The 18,750-nt window shown below is 43.6% G+C and overlaps 1 protein-coding gene across 11 annotated transcripts in view; it reads right to left on the reverse strand.

Annotated features, from left to right (window-relative positions):
• Positions 1 to 13,458, reverse strand: part of LOC124413265 — a 94,969-nt gene extending 81,511 nt beyond the window's left edge. For all 11 annotated transcript variants that reach the window (XM_046893741.1, XM_046893737.1, XM_046893742.1 and 8 more), the window contains exon 1: positions 13,215 to 13,458. The gene's annotated coding sequence lies outside the window, so the exon portion shown is untranslated. The remainder of the gene's footprint in view (positions 1 to 13,214) is intronic.
• Positions 13,459 to 18,750: the final 5,292 nt, after the last annotated feature.

Genomic DNA, 18,750 nt, shown 5'->3' on the forward strand with positions numbered 1-18,750 from the left:
ACCATCAACTGGTATCACTGACAATGAGTTATTTACTCAACAAGCTCGCTGGGATCATGGCCGAGTGGCATGAATTGTCTAGCAATTTCGAAACACTCGACATCCACCGAGAGAGTACAGAGAGGCTGTTTTTCTCGAAGTTGCGGAGACAAACTTGGATGAAATTTCCCTCGGCATGAGTACTCGTTAGAGATTGGATTCCAATAAAATGGAATGATATTTTCGTGTTCCCCTCTGTATCGGATCAGGATGGAATACCGGTGATTTAATCTGAACTTGAAGAATTCACCAGCATTGCACGTACATCTCGAGAATTGTTCCCGTCTTTGGAAGCTTTGGGGTATTCGATTTGATACCGGAACGCGTTTCAAGTCTTATATACCAGTCCAAGGTGTAGATATATGTATTCCAGGGCAAGGTGAGGATATACGAAATGGTTTGCTCGCTCTCGCCCTCTGTACAAGTTAAACGTACCGTAGTTGCCCAATGGTCGACGCGTCAAGGCATCTTGGGCGATAAAGATTTTCCCCGGTAGTAAAAAGAGTCGAGAAGCTGCAGGACCGAAGCAGCTGAAATTCGTTGGTGTTTTATGGGCGTCAAGAATTTCGGCCAGATCTATTCGCAGAACAGATTCCGAAAGCTAGCCAATCTCGTTTCAGCTTATCGAGGCTTGTCTAAAAACTGCTGAAACAGCGTCATCCGCCTGGTGTATTAAACCTCAAAATATAACGGTATCGTGATGAAAGTTATAAAAGGGGTTTCTGCATTTTTCTCTCAGAGATACGTATAGGTGGATTTGCGTGCAAAAATAATATTCCACAGCGGTAAATATTCACATGTAAATGACCGGACCCCGGTTTTCAGTATGGGAGGTATAAAAGTTTAATATCATTGGAGGTTGTTATATTAATTCGTTAGTACAATGCTATTTCGCGTTTGCCGAGGGAAGTAATTTATGCAATTTAATTAGCGAGAAAATGACCAGCAGGAAATCTGTACGTGAAACTAAATTTCCATTTATTCAGTAAATAATACTCTGCATAACCCCGGTTATGCGATTCAGTAATTTTTCCTCGCAATATCTAAATCGGACTGGCCTACTTCGATGTGATAATAGGCGTCCAATAATCGCGATCGTCGGCCTAATCGCATTTGGAAAGGCGCTGAACCCCCGCTGGTCACTGTTCCTCGAGTTATAAACGATCAGAATCGAAGCAGCGATGACAGAGAACTTTGAGGACATCGTCGCGTCGTCGAGGCCAAATAGGGATCATCGATCGCCCTGCCCAGCCCTAGTCGTCTTCCGAGGCCTGCCTCGGAGGTATTTGTCTAATAGCGGAAAACAGAAATCGGTATATGATATCGCCAAAGGCTAGAATTTTACTGCAGTTACAGTAGGATCCGTGGGGCGGGCCAAAAATATCGGACGTACTTCCCGAAAAAGCTGGGCTGACTCAAGCTTTGCTCAGTAGTATCGATTATAGAATATCAAATATCGAAAATCAATAATATTATCCAGTCACGTCAAGAAGAGTGAAAAATCAAAAATTAAACGTTGCACCGCTCCTCAGTAGAAATCAGAGCTTTTGACGACATTTCTTACGTTATTTTCACAACTTTACCCCCTAAGCCAAGGGAAGGTGTATAGCGATTGAATGAATTTCCAGGCTCTTCGCCGTCTCGCGGATGGCTAGGTTGATTGACCACTCAATTAAACGCAGCGTGCTCTATAAGGCGTGATGTGATGGCTTATAGGCAGTCTCAACTCGGCCGAGCTGATAGCTCTAATTGCCGCTGATGATCGAACGCCTCAAGTTAATACGGCACTTACTTCACCCGAGGTGAGCTAGACGCTATTATTTATCCCTGTCCACTGCGGCAGTTTCTCGGTGAACCCTGTTCCGGCTATTTACTTTATTTTGTGTTAGCCTTCTGCTGCGTCGAGTATTACGACAGGCAATTACCTCGAGGGGTGAGTGACGCGCAAAATGAGACTGTCATAGTTCCGGGAAAGATTCGTCACGATTAACTCGCCTTTTGTGCACATATTATTGCACGAAAATGGCGAAACCATGGGACGATTTTGAAGTTTGGAAAATTTAACTAAAGGCTTAGGTTTAACGGTCGACGATACTTGACAATTACTAAAGAAACGAATTGTTTAATGACACTGAAGATTGTAACTGGTTTAGATGAAATGATAAAATTTCACTTTTCGCGTAACGATTACGTCTCTGGTAATTTTAGCCAGCGATTTACGCTCGTGTTGTCGAAGGAGAAAGAGGAGAACTGTGATAACAACTTGGCTGTAACAGGAGAACGCTTCTCTCGACTCAGACAAAGCTATTTTCTAATTTATCCTTTTTCCGAACCGCAAGCGCTTATTAGAGGTCGTAGATTTAGTAGAAGTAACATCGCCTCGCGTTTCCCGAACGCATCTTCATTTTTCACCTGAATATATACATTCTTTCGCATTCCTCGGCCTCGCTCGTAAACCACGCGAGGTAGTAAAAATGGAGGAAAAAAGAACGAATGAAAACTGTTCGACTCAGCTATTGTGGACAGGTGAAATGTTTAGCTAAAGCTGTAGAGTATGCCAGTAAACACATGCGCTGTATACACGTACAAACTTCTACCCCCAGAGTTTGAAATTCATGATAAGGTTCGGTGAATTTCAGACGTTATTTATAGCTGCAAATAAACAGACACCGCGGCGTACAGTAAAGACGACTGATTAACAACCAAGGGCGGCAAGCTTCGTCGAGAAGAGTTGAGCTTGTCGGAAAAGAACGTCCAAACACTAGGGGATGTTTCGTTGCACGGCAAAGTTTTTTTTATTAAATCAACTTGATCAGGCTACCAAAGCTTTTGTGAAACCCACACGCCTGCCTGTCTCGCTGCCTGCCAGGGGGTGATATTAAAAGCCATTATCCGAATAATACAGTTGGCTTACGGCAGATGCGTAAGGTGAGTAACATTATGCAAAATATTATTACACGCAGAATTTTCTGCACCACTTGGATTAACGCCGGAGACTGTAACGTGAGCTTCGTCGTGATACCAAATATTTTGCGTGATATAATCTACCGCATACTTCCCCTCGTCGCGACGTTATTCACCCTGCAGACGGACTAATCTTTTGTTACATTATTTTCCCGCTTTTCAATGCGTGTTACAGTATGAAAATTGCGAAGCTTCGCACACCCGTGAGCTGAATTATTAAACACAACGAAGCTCGCTGATTATCCCAACATTTAAAATATCTCTCTGGTTATACTTGCTGGCTGATGTTGTAACACGATTAGGCACTCAAACCGCCCCTATTATCGAACAATGCAAACGAACTCGCGGGTCTATAACACGGTGGACCAATATTATAACTTAGCAGCTGCCAAAATAATATTTTTTTCATTAATTATCTCTCTGTCACGTTAAACTCGAATGCTGATTCCTTTCTGATATGATTCACGTACGTATATTAGATATTAAATATGAAATTGTGTTGCCTTGCCATAATTGGAAAAAAAATGTTATCCCAACGGTTGAGATTGAAATATGTCTGACTATTTTTTTTTTGTCACACGGTACAATAATATCCTTTAGCCAATTTATGGTCTCCGTGCAGCAGATTGTACACCTGCGGCCATTTATATTCCGGCAATAATTCGTCGTGCGACATATTTCCATTAAAAGAAAAAGTTTAAGGGGATTATTTCAAACCCGAGGACACTCGGCCCAGCTGTTGGCACTGTTTCGATACAAAATCGCGAAGATTTTCACTCTGAACGGTCGTGAACAGACTCAATAGTCGTTTTCCGCCGTTATATTTTTCTGTTGTCAATCGATTTATTAATTTTCTCCCCAAAATCACGTTTATTATTTGCTGGCTAACCATGTCGATAATAATAACATACAGCATACCAGCTCTATGAAGCAGTGGGAACAACTATCGATCACGCGGTAAATTGCATGTTTCGGATGTAAGGAAATCGCGTTTACGACTTGGCATAAAGTTTCCGTATTTCAGTGTTCAGCAAAGGTTGACCCAATTCGCGGTGCACATGAACGTGAGAAATGCGAATTGATCGTGCGTTCTTTAATTAAAGGGCAAGTTTTTCATGATAAACGGGTTACTATTTTGACTCGCGACGTTGAAACTATTCAGCCCAGTCCTGTTCTAAATCAACGGAAAAAACAAAATCCTTCTTCTTTTAATTTCAATCGGAAAACTAGACTCCAAGTGGTGAAACTGATATCATAAATCTGGACCGGCGATCGCACGTTCACATTGAATACATGTATACATGTATATACATTCAATATGCATCTATGGTGCAGGGGATGTTCAGCGAGTATTGAACTCGTGCTAACTTTTCTTCCTGAGATCTCTTCTCGTCTTGTAATTACCGGCGCCCTGGTTCACCTGCAAATCTTTCACACAGCCGGTACATATATATATATATATATATATATATATATATATATATATATATAAAACCTATGACCCAACTGCAAGATTGATGATATAGAAAAAGGGACGAGAAGGAGATTTGAGTGGTGCAAAGATTACAGCTTTCGCAGCGGCAAGCGGCAGATCTTGGTTTCATTTTAATGAAACAAGGAGCTCTCTACAAGATTCCAATATTTATACGACCAATACACGAGGTATTCGACTACGGATGAAATTGAAATACATTCTAACAAGCCAAGCTGCTCTCGTTGTCATTATTATTATTAATAATAATAATGATATTCTGATACCTTACCATTATCATTATCTACCGAACTCTGGCGTATTATCGCAACGTGAACCAGTCTTGAGGATGAATTTATATTTATTCGCAAAACTTGTTGAATTTTTTACAACTCATCCGAGGGGCGAATGAAGCGAATTACGAAGAAAACTTGCCGAGATCGATCAAGCTTCGAGGTATAATGCCTGGCAAGTTGAACCGAATTTCCACGCATACTTAAGCCTCTCGTGCAGCTTCCACTTGAAATACTTCGCCTCTTGTAAATATTAATACATGCGGGCTGAGCAAACAATAACAATCTTCCGTAAACGGTGCGAGAGTGGGGGTATCTCTAAGCCATATAGTCAGCATATTCCACGGTACGTCAAAGTTTCGCGAAAATGGATTGAATAGATTTTGCAAAGTTTCCCCGCATTCCCCGAGTCCGCGGTATGTGTGTGTAAACTCGTAAACATGAAAGTACCGAGGTTTGAAGAGTCAATCGGATCGTCATTTCGGCATTTGGTTATAAAATTTTATCACATATTGAAGCTGAACGTATTTATTTACACCCGTGACACACATCGGCAAGGGGAGCGCACTCAGGCGTGTTCAGCAGACGGTCGGCAGAAACATATGACATTTTTTCGATCGCGTGTGTATTTTGTATCTTATTTTCTTGGTCAATCTACGACGCGACGGGGAAAATCCTCGAAGATGTTGCAAAGCCTGGGATCAAAAGCCGCCGAGGCATCTTGCGGGACGGACAGGAAAACAGATAGTTATGTGAGGAAAAAGATTTGAGGAATATATCGGATGATGAGAAGCGTTTTTCAAATACATTCCGACTCTCTTTGAAACAATTTGCAAGTTCTGAAACCACGCCGCGCCGGCCACACTGCAGCAGCAGCCCGGAAAGTCGGGCACTTTGAATTCATAAATTACAGGCTCGGCAAAGTTCTTCTTCCCGATATAGCTATAGGTGTGTATGTATATATACCTCCACTATTTCTCTTTCGCCTATATTACGCCCGACAATGCTCCGAGCTAACATATAACCCAAAGTTTGGGGAACGGCCTTCCCCGTTTGAACCACGTCTCGAATTGCCGTATCTAGTGTCTCTGCAGGAAACTCTTTGTGAGCCTTGCTCGCGCTCTGGTGTAAGGATCCACTCCTTGGATAGATAGGCAACTTTCGTCCTAACGATGATCATCGCCCTCGGAGGAATTGCCAATGGCAGAAATTTAGACTCGTTATACGAGTCGAGTTACTTTCGTACGTCGAGTTCAGAGTGTGCCGAGGGTGCGAGAACGTGAAAGAACCCTCGAACGTTTTTTTTTCTGCTCACCGTGATCCTGAAACCCTTCTCTTGTTGCCCGAGTCTACATTAAGCGTATTTTTCAGTCCACTTATACCCTCACAATTTCAAAGCAAGGTCGGCCACACGGAAAAAAAAATATTATAGATCTTGCATCTCCCGTGGTGAATATGTGTACGGCACTCTTTCGGATTTAAATCAACAGCAATTGTGGCAAGATTTACAAATCCGTTAATCAGAGTTAGAAAACCGATAGATCTACCACAATTGATGTAGATTTGACTCGAACAAAGTTCTGTCGAAAGAGTATTCACCAGGGAAAATGTAAAATCCACATTACATTGTTTTCCGTGCAGCCGAACGATTGCCAACAGACCGGAAATCGTGTTCAACATATCACGCGTTCAGTTATTTGGTAAAATGTTCAAAGTGCAATTATTCACTACTAACTGACGATCACGTTTTGACGGGAATTCGAAAGATGCATCCATACTGCAGGCGCTGCAACCGATAATCAGTTGCTCCTTTTCGAAAAAAGCAGCTGACGCAATTTCTCGACTTTAGGTCTTCACAGCGAGCTCGCTGGTGCGTGACCAATAAAAAGCAGACCTTCGACCCAAAGCCTTGTCTACTGGATCACTTTGGCTCTGTTTAATTACCACAGCGCTGGAATTACCCAGAGTGATCAAAGACGCTCGATATAGGCGAAGGCTTACATTCCGCGATATTGGTATGCCCCTGGCATCCGGAAGTGGTGTACAAGCGGATCCAGCGTCAAGGTTTTCAGGGTAAAAGTTATTCGGTGACCCTACTATCTCCCCCCCTCCCCCTTACCCTCCCTTTGCCGTTTTGTTACCTGTAGTGTTGTTCTATGGGGTGCATTTGCAGCCTGACAAACAATGGGATAGAACCGTCTGATTACGAGTTACTGTATGGGTTCCAAAGTAAGTACGCGGTATTTGCGTAGGCAAATGAGGGTTCTCTGCTATCGTTGGGATCGAAATTTTTGCAACGGAGAGAAATAATACGACGAAAGTATACAAAGATAGAATCGATGGCTGCACATAGAAGGAAAAGAGTTCGATACATTAAAATGGTGCAATACCAAGGCTTATTCAATGGAAATACGCAAAACCCCGCGTACATTTCACTCGGCGTGTATAACAGCGGTAAATATTTTCCTTCAGCAGTGCCTTCTATTAAGCACATTGCACATTTGTGCAGCGAGGGATTAAAATTGAGTTGGTGACTTGGCGTTGGTTACTTTATTTAAATTGAATTTTTCAGCACGTGCCAAGTTCTTTGACAAGATTCTTCAACCTGTGAACCAGTATTTCCAACAGTATCCAACTTCTCTGCTTTATCCTATTGGAGTAAATTGATTCTCACGTCTCTTTGGAAGAGAAAACGTTCGTGACTCTTGGAGTTAAGAGTTGCCAGGTTGAACTTAATTGGAAGGAGTTTCGATATTTTCTCTCTCTCTCTCTCTCTTTTACGTACGTATTCTAAGAAACAAAGTACACGGCGATACTCGAATTTTCCTTTGTGAATTTTCCCCCAGCTTATAAATACGTCAGATGCCTCAGCCGTGTGGTAGTGAGGATTAAATCCGTATTGATCCCAAGTAGCTACTTGAAAACTGCTCGCTCGTAGCCCCGATAATTTGAGGGTGAAAAATTTATCCGAGACTCGGCAGCCGCTGCACTTCATTACATTCCAATCCCTTTTCCTCCCAATCCTAAACCCAAAGACGACTCTTTTTCGCACAAGGGTATGCGGCAAAGGGATTCTCGCGTTTCCACACCGAGTGGCTAATTACAAATTACGTCCGAGCATTGTACCTACGCGTGTGCTCGATATACCCAGTATTTCCCCTCGGTATCCAGGGCAGCGCGGAGAACCAGAGCGAAAACAGGGAGTCCGTGAATTATGCAGCTTAACCCCGGCAAACCGGTGCCTTCAACGAGCAGCGACCCATGGCTACCGTGGCTAAAAGCAAATCGCAATGACGAGTTTCCCAATGGCTCCCAGTGGCCCACTGCAGACATGGCGTCGTCATCAAATTCAACCTACAGTTTGATCTGGTATTGCTGTTGTAACAACCTGACCGTGTCGATTTGCTGTGAGCATCCGAGATCACTACGGCTGGAACGACATAAATCGCTTTAATTCGTGCGTACGAGGGAAAGCGGAACGAGACAGGAGCTTCCGACACCGAAACTCGATCATGGCAGGAAAAGTTTAGAGAGAAGGGCGCGGCATCCCGATCCGCCATCAGGCAAGAGAAAGTGAAAATTTGACCGTCGTCTGGATTGAGATGGAAAGATGAGACGGTAATTTGATTGGTAAACTTATTTTGCTTCTGACTTGGAGGACCGGAAAGTCGGAAAAGAAAGATTTGATTTGAAGAGAAAGTTCCGGCCGGGTGAATACGGAGTGAGGAGGAAAGGAGGAAAGGAGGAAGGAGGAACGCTCTCGAATCGCACGGGAAATAACGCTCTCGTTTCCACCTTGTAAATCAGATCTAGATGTGTCTTCAGAGGCGGCCTTCTCAACGCATGACGTCACCCAGTCGTAACAGGGAAACACACCCTCAGGTGGATGCGCGTCGCGTATAACGCGCTCATTGTTCACCTGGCAGGTAGCTCATCAGCGCTAAGAAAACTCGTTACAAACGCGGTTCACCCTGGCTGAGACATCGAGGGTTCATGTGCGTCGCATAACGGGTCTCTAAGCGCTTCCGCGTTATATATTGCCGGTGTAATAGTCCCTCCTTTCAGACCTTGGAGAGACTCGAAAGCCGGGTATAAATGACAAGACGAAGGAGAGCCGACTCCTGCAGGATTAAACCAGATTCGTCACACTTGGCATCATTTCGCCGAGAGAAGAGAAGAACCGTAACGTCGTTACCATTTCCTTGTTGAACTCCAACAGCACTTGCACAATGTGAAACGGGGCAAAAAGAACAAGATCGAGCAGTCACGAGATCACGGCTGATGGCTAACCAGTTTTAAAATTACACCAACCATTGGCTTTGGTGCAATTAAGACTTCTATTCGCGTGGATACGTGCAACGTTTACCTGCCGCAGTGCGCTGTTGCATTTCACGCAGAGGTGCAGGGGGGATGCGTCGGGTTACGCTTTTGATCCGGGAAGCCTCGTGGTGGGGAATTGTCCCAGAAAAGCCAGCCGAGGGATGATAGAAACAGAATGACTCGGCGTTTCGCCGCTTTGCTTGCTTTTGACGTACGGGTGAATCCGCAGTTGAATATCCGCGGTTTGGTCGGCGAAACATTGAATGCAAAACGTATAAACGCAACGTGGAAAAAATCTGCTGGTCGAAATAATTTCGTGACAATAATCAACGGGGAGGGGGGGATGAAGTAGCAAGAAAAATAGGATTAAATCGATTTTTATATGTAAGTATGTGACTCTCGCTCGAATTAAATTGTTGTATTGAATACGACCTCGAAAGCTGAACGAGGAACGGAATGCTTAATTGAACCTCTTCAAGTTAATGACTACAGCTCAAAGGCCCAAGATTCATCTTCGTCATTACGACCCACCCAGGAAGTAAGGATACAGTCCACATCTCCGAATAATACCCTCGTTGGATTTCGGGGGTTGTGATTTATTTTCTACCCTAAGCTGCTTTCCCAGTTTTGTGATTGGGTTATGGGAAAATCAAAGGGAGCTAATTTGTCTTAGCGTGATAATTCTCAACGAATTCAGTCCATCTTTTTCACGAGTGTATAAATTTATGAGAATCACGGCCTGTCAGCGAGCTTGGAAAAGTGAGACAACGACACTCACGGATGCTGCGGTGTCAGTCTTTGACCGTCGATCACGAGAAAGGATATATAAGAAGCGCAAGAACTTAGGGAACATCAATTTCCCCTGACGTCAAACCGTCGCTAGACTTCCGTCCGTGAACCTAATCTCGTTATTGCAAGGAAGTGAACTGCGAACCCTAACGGTTCACTCGATTTTAATTGATCAGCTTGAGGATCAAAATTCCTTACGCGACAAAGGCACAGAGTTACTCGCGAAATTTTTAGCAACAGCTTCTCCCCCGAGAATAGGACAAGCTCACCCCGTCAACGAGCCACTCAAGTTCCATTGATACGAGTGCAGTAGAGGCCCCTTCACCCTGCTCTCGCCTCTTCGCATGGCGTCTCGTCGCCCCTTCGCCAAAGGTCTCACGCTTTTGAAAAGCGCGACTTCTCACCAACTTTCCTTCAGAAGTTTAAAGAGCTTCAATAGACGTCGTCGATCCAAAATTAAGGTCTAGTTTTTGCCGGTCTCGCGGTGAGAAAAAAGGTGAAATCGGAAAGCCCGTATAAACATTTCGCGCAATTCGCGGATGGTCCGGAGCAGGGTACCTACGTGCGTCGCCGGACATGGTAATGTGAAAAACTTGAGGTGAGTGTGTATGTAAGTACATGTATATAATATGTATACATACAATATGTATTATGTGACCTATCGAAATATCGATCAAAGGAGGACATCTTGACAATAGAGGGACAAAGCCGTGTTGGCGTCGCGGTAGCCACGGGGGGCGAGACGAGGAGTGCCGGAAGATCTCCTGCAGCTTCGACCGAGCTGAGGGGAGTCAACGACTTGGACCTCGCATCGATTGCAAATATTTAAAGCCGGGTCAAACCGGTTTCTCGGATAAGTAGGGCTTGACACGTTTCGGATGGCTTGACCACCATAAGCGTAAGGGAGTATTGAGCGCGATTGAGAAAGCCCGACACCTCCTCAGATCGTGGCTGCCAAATAATTTTTTTTTATCTACATTTCATTTTTTTTTTTACCTACAGGTCGAGAAACTACTGGGTGAAAACTCGTCGTTCGAAAACAATCGGAATTTTAATGCAATTTTATAGATTCCATAATAAATTGAGTTATCTCGCGGATTTGATTTTCAGCAATCAGACGGAGTGTACTGCGATAGTTTTTCATCAGGTATTTGTTCACCGCGGAAAAACAACCCCGCAAAAACACTGGAAATCCAGAAACATTTCTAACGATCATCGTGTGATTGTAACCAAACAATCTGTAGTTTAAAATCGACCACTCGTTGCCTGCGTGACTTTAATTTCAACGTCGCAGAAGAAAACCGTGACCTCCGAAATCGGTTTATTCGCAACATTACGGTGCCCGACGTTGGGTAACGTACTATCTACGTGCAGGAAAGAGGCAGAAATATTATTAGCAGAAAAAGAGCTGAAATTTAACAAAACGATAAAGTAGAACAAGGCATTGTGTGGCCAGCCGTAAGCTGAGCGGAGTTTGTTTCTGGCGTCAGATTCAATGCACGGGCTTGCTGGAAAACGTGATGGTGAAAGGCAATGATTTAAAATATAACAATAGGGGTGGATCTGTAGCGCAAAGCACAAGAAGAGAAAACCGTGGGAGGGAGGATCGACGAGCTTGAATTATACAAATTGTGTCGTTTGCTTTTTTTCTATTCATGGTTCACGCTGATCACGGGATTCCCGTGGCCGTTAAAAAAGGGCAACAGATGGATGAAAAAAAAAACTTGAAACAAAAAACAACTAAAACAAAGAGCTGTGGAGGCAATTTCATGGTTACGCGTGGCCAAGCGACCAAGGTAATGACAAGGATGGAATTGCTTTGACGCGGGGTGAACAAAAAAAGGAAAAAAAAAGTACAAAACATAGGTACAACGAAATCAGAATAGTTGCCATGAACATAAATAAACAATTATTATTATTATTAGTTTCGAAAAGTAAAACTACCTAAATGCTTCTAAGGAGGAATTGGTCTGATAAGGGTTGAAGCTAAAGCCGACTTAAGAATTTGAGCGCGGTGCATAATTGGAATAGAAAAAAAAAATGTAAATAAATAATTTAATCCTCGTCGGTGCGTTGGTTCTTGAATTATATTTTGTAAAACCATACAAGGTGCTCAGTTCTCTTGGCCTTGGTTCCTGTCTGAATTAATTTTCAAGCTGTCAAAAAGTATTCGGTCGGTTAATAAATGAGAAAATTCGCGCTCCGCTGCATCTCTTTAACAGTCTCGTCTATACATCCCTGGTGAAGAGAATAGACTGGAATATCATGAGAGAAATCTGCTGGAATGACTATTGACTTATAGAGACGTGCAGAGAGACGGTGGGAAGCTGAAAGAGGCACCCGCCTGCCTACCAGTACTGAATAGAAAGTGTCTACCAGGTCAATTGTGTAGGTGGTACGTATAGTCCGGGCTAAACCTAGGTGTCAACAAGTGGGTTCACGTTGGCACCATTTCGGACTTGTCGTTTCGACTCTTTTGTTTTGTTATTTTTTTTTTTTCATTCTTAGTCTGGGAAGGGGTGAGAGATGGAAGGATATATTCCTGGCAGAACCCCTAACAGCCAACTATCGCGGGAAGTCGTGCGAATTGAAACAGTGACTTGCTTCGAAACTGGCCCAGCCGAAGAAGCGGCCAACAACCGTGGCTTGCAGTCGTTTTCATGTCGTGATAACGTGATTCTCGGAAGTTGATATCGCCGCGCCACGACTCGACGGAAGAAAAAATGAAAACAGTCAGCACCCTATCTCGCGTGCATCTTGCGGTTAATTTTTTTTAACAATAAAACCCCATCGCGACGCCACGTCATCCTGCATGCGAAAGACCCTTGCGAGATTGGCATTGCGAACAGTTGCACAGTCTACAATGCAACTTTACGCATCGAGCTTGCAATCAATATCAAACACCGTGTGTTCTAGGTCGTGAAGCACTTTATTAACGTCATCGTTGCGTCGCTCCTTGAATCGTTCGTTGCTTTTGCAGGCCGATTCGATACGACGCGCGACGTGTGTTTTTGACTTCTCTACCCTCAAACTTAGCAAATCTCCTTGGGAAGGGAATTTGGACCCACGTTAAAACTCGCTATCACACCAAAGGACGGAATTAGAATTCAAGTTTCGGGGGTGCGGAGTTAGGAGGCGTATATCGTAATTTAAACCTAAGAATGGCGCGTCGCTGGGTGAAGCCGAGACTTGGGGGTAGAAAACTTGGATTACACTCTGGGCCTTTTATTCCGTCAAACGGCGGCTTGTATAGCTGCTTACCCCGCACGCCAAGATCGCGTCAACCCGACGAACCGCCATTTACCTGTAACTATTATTATTTTACTTGCTGGTGTTACCTGATATCGTTGATTATTTACGGTAAATAATGTACATTTACAACCTTGGACGGTGGTGTTGCGCACAATCTATACCGAGAAGGTTGATTTACACCTTTGATACAGATACATACATGATACAGAGGATCACTCGAGCAAAATGCTGGATTTCATCCGTACGATTTACACCTGTAGGTATTCGTAAAGGAATCATAAATTCATCTCACACTGCACAGTATAATGTAGGCCGAGATTGGCGTTTCGTTGTTAACGCGAAGTTTATATTGTATAACGAAATTTTCCCAACAGTCATTATTTTTTATAAACACACATATATACTACGTATATCTATATATGTATATGTATATATATTCTTGTGTGGATTTATATTATATGTCAAGTATATGACAAGTCAACTTTAACTTCAACAAACGATCATTTATAATAATTGACAGTTTTCGATTGGTCGAAATATTCTATACGATTTCTATGACATCTATTATACCGGCACACACATACACTCGGAACTGTGTAATTTAATTCGCGATGCATTCACTTCAATTCAACTCGACACTAGGTTAATTTCACTCCTATCTACCACACTAATTTGTCGCATTAGTGCCACTGTGATTACAATCACTCCACAATAAATTACTGTACCGATGAAATGACTAGCAATGATTTTATGTTTATTTATTTATTTATTTATTTTTCTTTTCTCTTTATTATTATCTCTTCCTTCGGTTTAATTCCGTACTGTTATTCCATTAGCGTTATTGTGCGCATACAGACCTGCGTTCATTCAAGCTGTATCTGTATACGTTTGATACATATAATATTTTATAGAACGTGTATAATTATATTTCAATTTATTTATCTATTTCCTCTTAACTCCAAGTTAAATATCTCAACTTTGTATTAGGCAGATATGGATTATTAACGTAATTTATGCATTTTCCCCAGAGTGGATTCGACGTCGCGATAACCCGAACGATCGCGTGAAACTTGCGTGCGTTGGTGGCGATATTGTACACATATATGTGTACGTGAATGCGTGCTTAACGTAATGTAATACAGGTATTCAAGTTTCCTTTGCCACTTTAAAGGTATTGTAACAGCTTCGTGAATATTGAGCGATATTAAGTCAAACGAATTATCAAAAAAACGTGCAGCTTAATACGTATATCGAAGGTGTCGGGAAAAATGATTAAACTCCCAAAAGAGTGGTTCGATTATGATCACCGACGTGGCAAGCAGAAGAACAGTTATAAAATACACGACGCGGAACACGATGAAAAGAGTATTACTATAACATGGTGAAATATGATAGAATCAACAATTATCCACGATATTGTTATATACAAACGGATTTTTAAAAACCGTCGTTCACCGCACATCCACAATAACAACACTCGAGTGGTACTGTAAAATACAAACGACAACAATGATTACGATGAAAAATTGATTTCCATCATATACATATATATACATATATACATATATGTTTTTTTGTTGTAGAAGAAAAAATTAGACAAACAATTATAAGATTAAATTTTATCCCCGGCACTGTAAGCGTTTTTCACTTCCAGTTTAACAAGCCTCGTACAACAGCTTTGCAATTTCGTTTTCGTTAAAACTCGTCGCGATTTCGAACCGCCGCCGTCTCCGGACCCAGGTTGTGACACCCAATGTGGGCCGGGGGCCGTGCAGCACGGCTTCTGCTACTGCCGCCCGCCACAACGTGTAGCCAGGCTACTGAGGCACCCCTCAATCAACCCGAGGAGGACGACGACGAGCACGACCGCCACCCCCTCGACTACGCATGCGCCTCGGCGAGGAGCGCCTCTGGTGATTCAATTGACCCTACATTTTGAATTCACGCACGCCGATCCGGTCCTACCGAAACGCGCTAATGCATGTCTCTTAGACGGCGTCCGGGCGCGGTCCTCGAGTCGGCGGCGTTCACCTCGGGGATGCCGTCGGTCGGTCGACGGGGGTGCGGATCGGCCACGAGGCCTGGGGCACGCGGGACGTGACGAAATTGAACCAGGCGGCGTCTTTTATACGTGGCGGGAGCGTCGCGACGCGCGTTCAGCCAGTCCACGCGGCCATCTCCTCCATATTGATTTTCCTCGTCGGTCGCGTTCCACGGCCATCCTCGGCGGCGCGGTTCGTGAAAACCACGCCGAACACCCTCCTCCCCTTCGTCCTTGCAGCAATAATTTTCTCGATCCTCGGCAAATTTCTGCGATGCGTCATTATTCTTTAGTTTTTTATTTTTTCTCTTCAAATCGTAACGTGATGTTTTCTTCCATCTGCAACGCCAACGTCCGCGATCCTGACTTCACGTAACGCGGGACACGAGGATTGGCGGTAAACGGAGCTGTGGGTTACCGTCGGGGTTGAAAATACAACCTGCACCTCGGGGGTGAAAACGAAGGCTGCTGAAGCGACTCGTTACGGGAATGCAGCGAGAAGTTTTTGCTCAGCCAAGCTGCGTTAGTGGTGTGGCGAATCGAGCCGAGCCGAGGTGAGGAAAACTGCTACCTGCAGAGCTGATCTATGTAAGAGGTAGACGAGTTCCGCGCGCTGGTGGGAACGTCTTGGAATTTATAGCGTAGGTAGCTACGTTTCTGCTACCATGGTTACGGGAGAAACTGGCGTCGCGGCAAAAGCAAGAGGAGCTTCTAGAATCCTTGTTTTCCAATTTTCGAGATTTACTTTTCTTTCTTCCCCTTCGCATCTCGACGAAAAAAGCTTAATTTCCAGCTGACATCCCCCTTATCTCTCAATGACGCGAGCAGTCGGATTTCGATCTAGACAAAGATAGACACTTTCGTTAATCACGTCCCCTGAACCCCTCGCGGTGGGTATTCCCTGTTGATTCTGCGAGGAAATCGTTGGTCACGCAGAGAACCAGAGTGGAGCATTAATTAATCAATGACGCCCGCACTTTGCTCTGCAGCCTCCCGTCGTTCGCTTCGATCCATCCGTGGTTGTACTCCGTTCGACGTTTCAACCTGAGATGCGAACCAAGGTAAGTACGCACCTGTAATTCGGGTGTATATTGTATATACATACATACATCCTTCGCATCCGGACAGCCGAGCGATATCGGTTAATCGGCATTTGACCCGCACCCACACGCCATACTCCTTGATAGTAATTAGCTACTATAGATATAGATAACCAGGGATTAATTAACGATAACTATCCCGCTTTAACTACATCTCTACGGGTCCATCCACGTTAATATTTAGCCAAGACCTGCAACTGCGAATTAACAGTTGCACCAGCGTCTCCGGAGCAGGTGGCGGTTTCAAGTTATTATTTTTATTATTTGAGCTTCTAATTTCGAGAGGAAATCCACCGAGTCGTTCGTTACTGTTCGATTAATCAAGAACGAAGTTTCATTGGGACCAATTCAGGACTGTAAAGTCGATTAAACTTCAACTCTTAATTTGAATTAATCATACACAATTGAGTCTTGGCCGCTGTGAATACAATTGGTAGAAAATCTTTATCGGCGTTCAAGAATTCTCAACGGATATGGACAGGAGGAGAGGATGACACACAGGCCGGGGTGAACCTGATGAGTGATGAGATTCAAAGGTATCTATATCAGAGGGACACGTTCATTCGGGGGTATTGAATTCATTGCCGCGCAACTGATAAGGATCCCTCAAGTCTCGGTATCCAGGATAAAGTGCATGCTTGTAACGTGTCTGTACACGTAATGCAACTCGTTGTAGGAATCGATCGGTATTAATTATGTATAAACAAAGTTCTATTTATGCAATTATCAACGTAGGTGCCGTAGAGTCAGAAGCGACTATAGTTATAACGAGAAAGTATGTACTCGTGGAAATTCATTCGTGCATTAACAGCGAAGAATACAGCAGTTTTTAATAACTGTGAAACTACGCACGCGAAGAGGGAAAAGAAAAAATATTGTGGTAAAACACAATTTCACCGCATTGTAAATAAGGATATATAACAAACAGCAGCAGCAGCCATTGTCAACGTAGCCGTGAATTTCGTTCCCAATTTCTCCAAAGCGACGGGATACACTCGACTAACTGCATGGTTCCGTCTTTGCGGCCGATCCGTAGGGGTTGAATAATTGGTTCCCATCTCACGCGGCGCCTCAGTTTGAATCGGGTTACGAATTTACCCGAGACATCAGACGTCACGTATGCGAAGAATGACAATATCTTCGCGGCATGAAATGTGCCAAGTATAAGCTCGTGCTATAATATGCCGAAATGTGAGACACGAGGCCGTTAGTAAGGGTGGGAAAATGTGGATTGAAAATACGCACCGCATCGCCGAGGAAATATTCAACGGTCGGATGTAAAAATGGGGCGACAAAAAGCGAAGAACTCATATAACTGGCGGCTCGTGCCAAGGAAAGAAATTCTTCTTCGTACAATGCCTTGCATTCGACTGCAATCGGAAGATCAAATACTGGCTCAACAGCGATCTAGGCGACTTGATTCGCCCGCACGACGGAATATTTCTCGGTTTCTCAGATCCGTATGTAGGTATACGCCTCAAGGGGTGAAGTAAACGGGTCGAAAAATGTTCTTCTCCTTCCCTTGACTTTCCCGAAAAATATAATACCCCGCCGGTACAGGTTTCCTCGCTCAATCGTGCCGCATGAAAGTCCATTTTCTTTCAACCCAACGTCGCCGATATTGCCGCGAAAAACGTTTCCTCCCAGCTGGAATCCAAGTCGTACATTTAACGACGCCGAGGCGCGATATGGGAAGAAAACTAGTCGTATTGCACTCTTATTACAGAGAAACAATCCGAAAGATTTACTCCGTCGAGATCCCACCCATTATAATACCTGGCAGATAATAAAAATAAAATACCCTTTTACTCGCGAAATGTCAACCCGACGAGATCACGGTTATTGTTTTCAGATATCGAAAATACTCTTCTCCTCAATAACCTCAAGCGATATACCCATTGATGTGATCCGCTGGATTTTCGAGGATAAGGATAAGGTGCGTCGTTTTTAACACAGATCATGCAATTCCGAAACTGATAAGCTTATCGTTGAAATTTACAAATATATATATATGTATGAAAAAAAATTCTTTTCGTTACAGATCGTGACCACAGTCACACCGGTTATCCTGTTCCGAGTACTCGAGTACAAAATCCTCACTAATTTTCATACTCATTCGAATATGTCCATGCGCTCGTATGCCGGCGTACTTACATCCAGGACATAAAAGTAGGTAAGCACAAGTCGGAGAAAGGAAGAGTGCTAATTGCCCGACACTTAGTCGTGAAAACGTGGCTATCATCAAGTTGAAATACGACCAGGGCTGGACTACTAAGTACCAAGACGTTATCCTTCCCGGTGTTTTAACTTTCTCAGGGATCCAGCAGCTAAAGAGTTTTATGAAATTTTGGTATTTAAGCCTCTCGCAGGGATATTTTTCACTAAAAATTCAGGCAAATTTCACCCCGACCGAGTAATACGAGAAATATTCCAAACGTTTCGTTAATTTAGACATTTTTTTCATCCGCGGATGAAAATACT

The sequence above is a fragment of the Diprion similis genome, chromosome 12, assembly GCF_021155765.1.
Source record: "Diprion similis isolate iyDipSimi1 chromosome 12, iyDipSimi1.1, whole genome shotgun sequence".
In the NCBI taxonomy this organism is placed as follows: domain Eukaryota; kingdom Metazoa; phylum Arthropoda; class Insecta; order Hymenoptera; family Diprionidae; genus Diprion; species Diprion similis.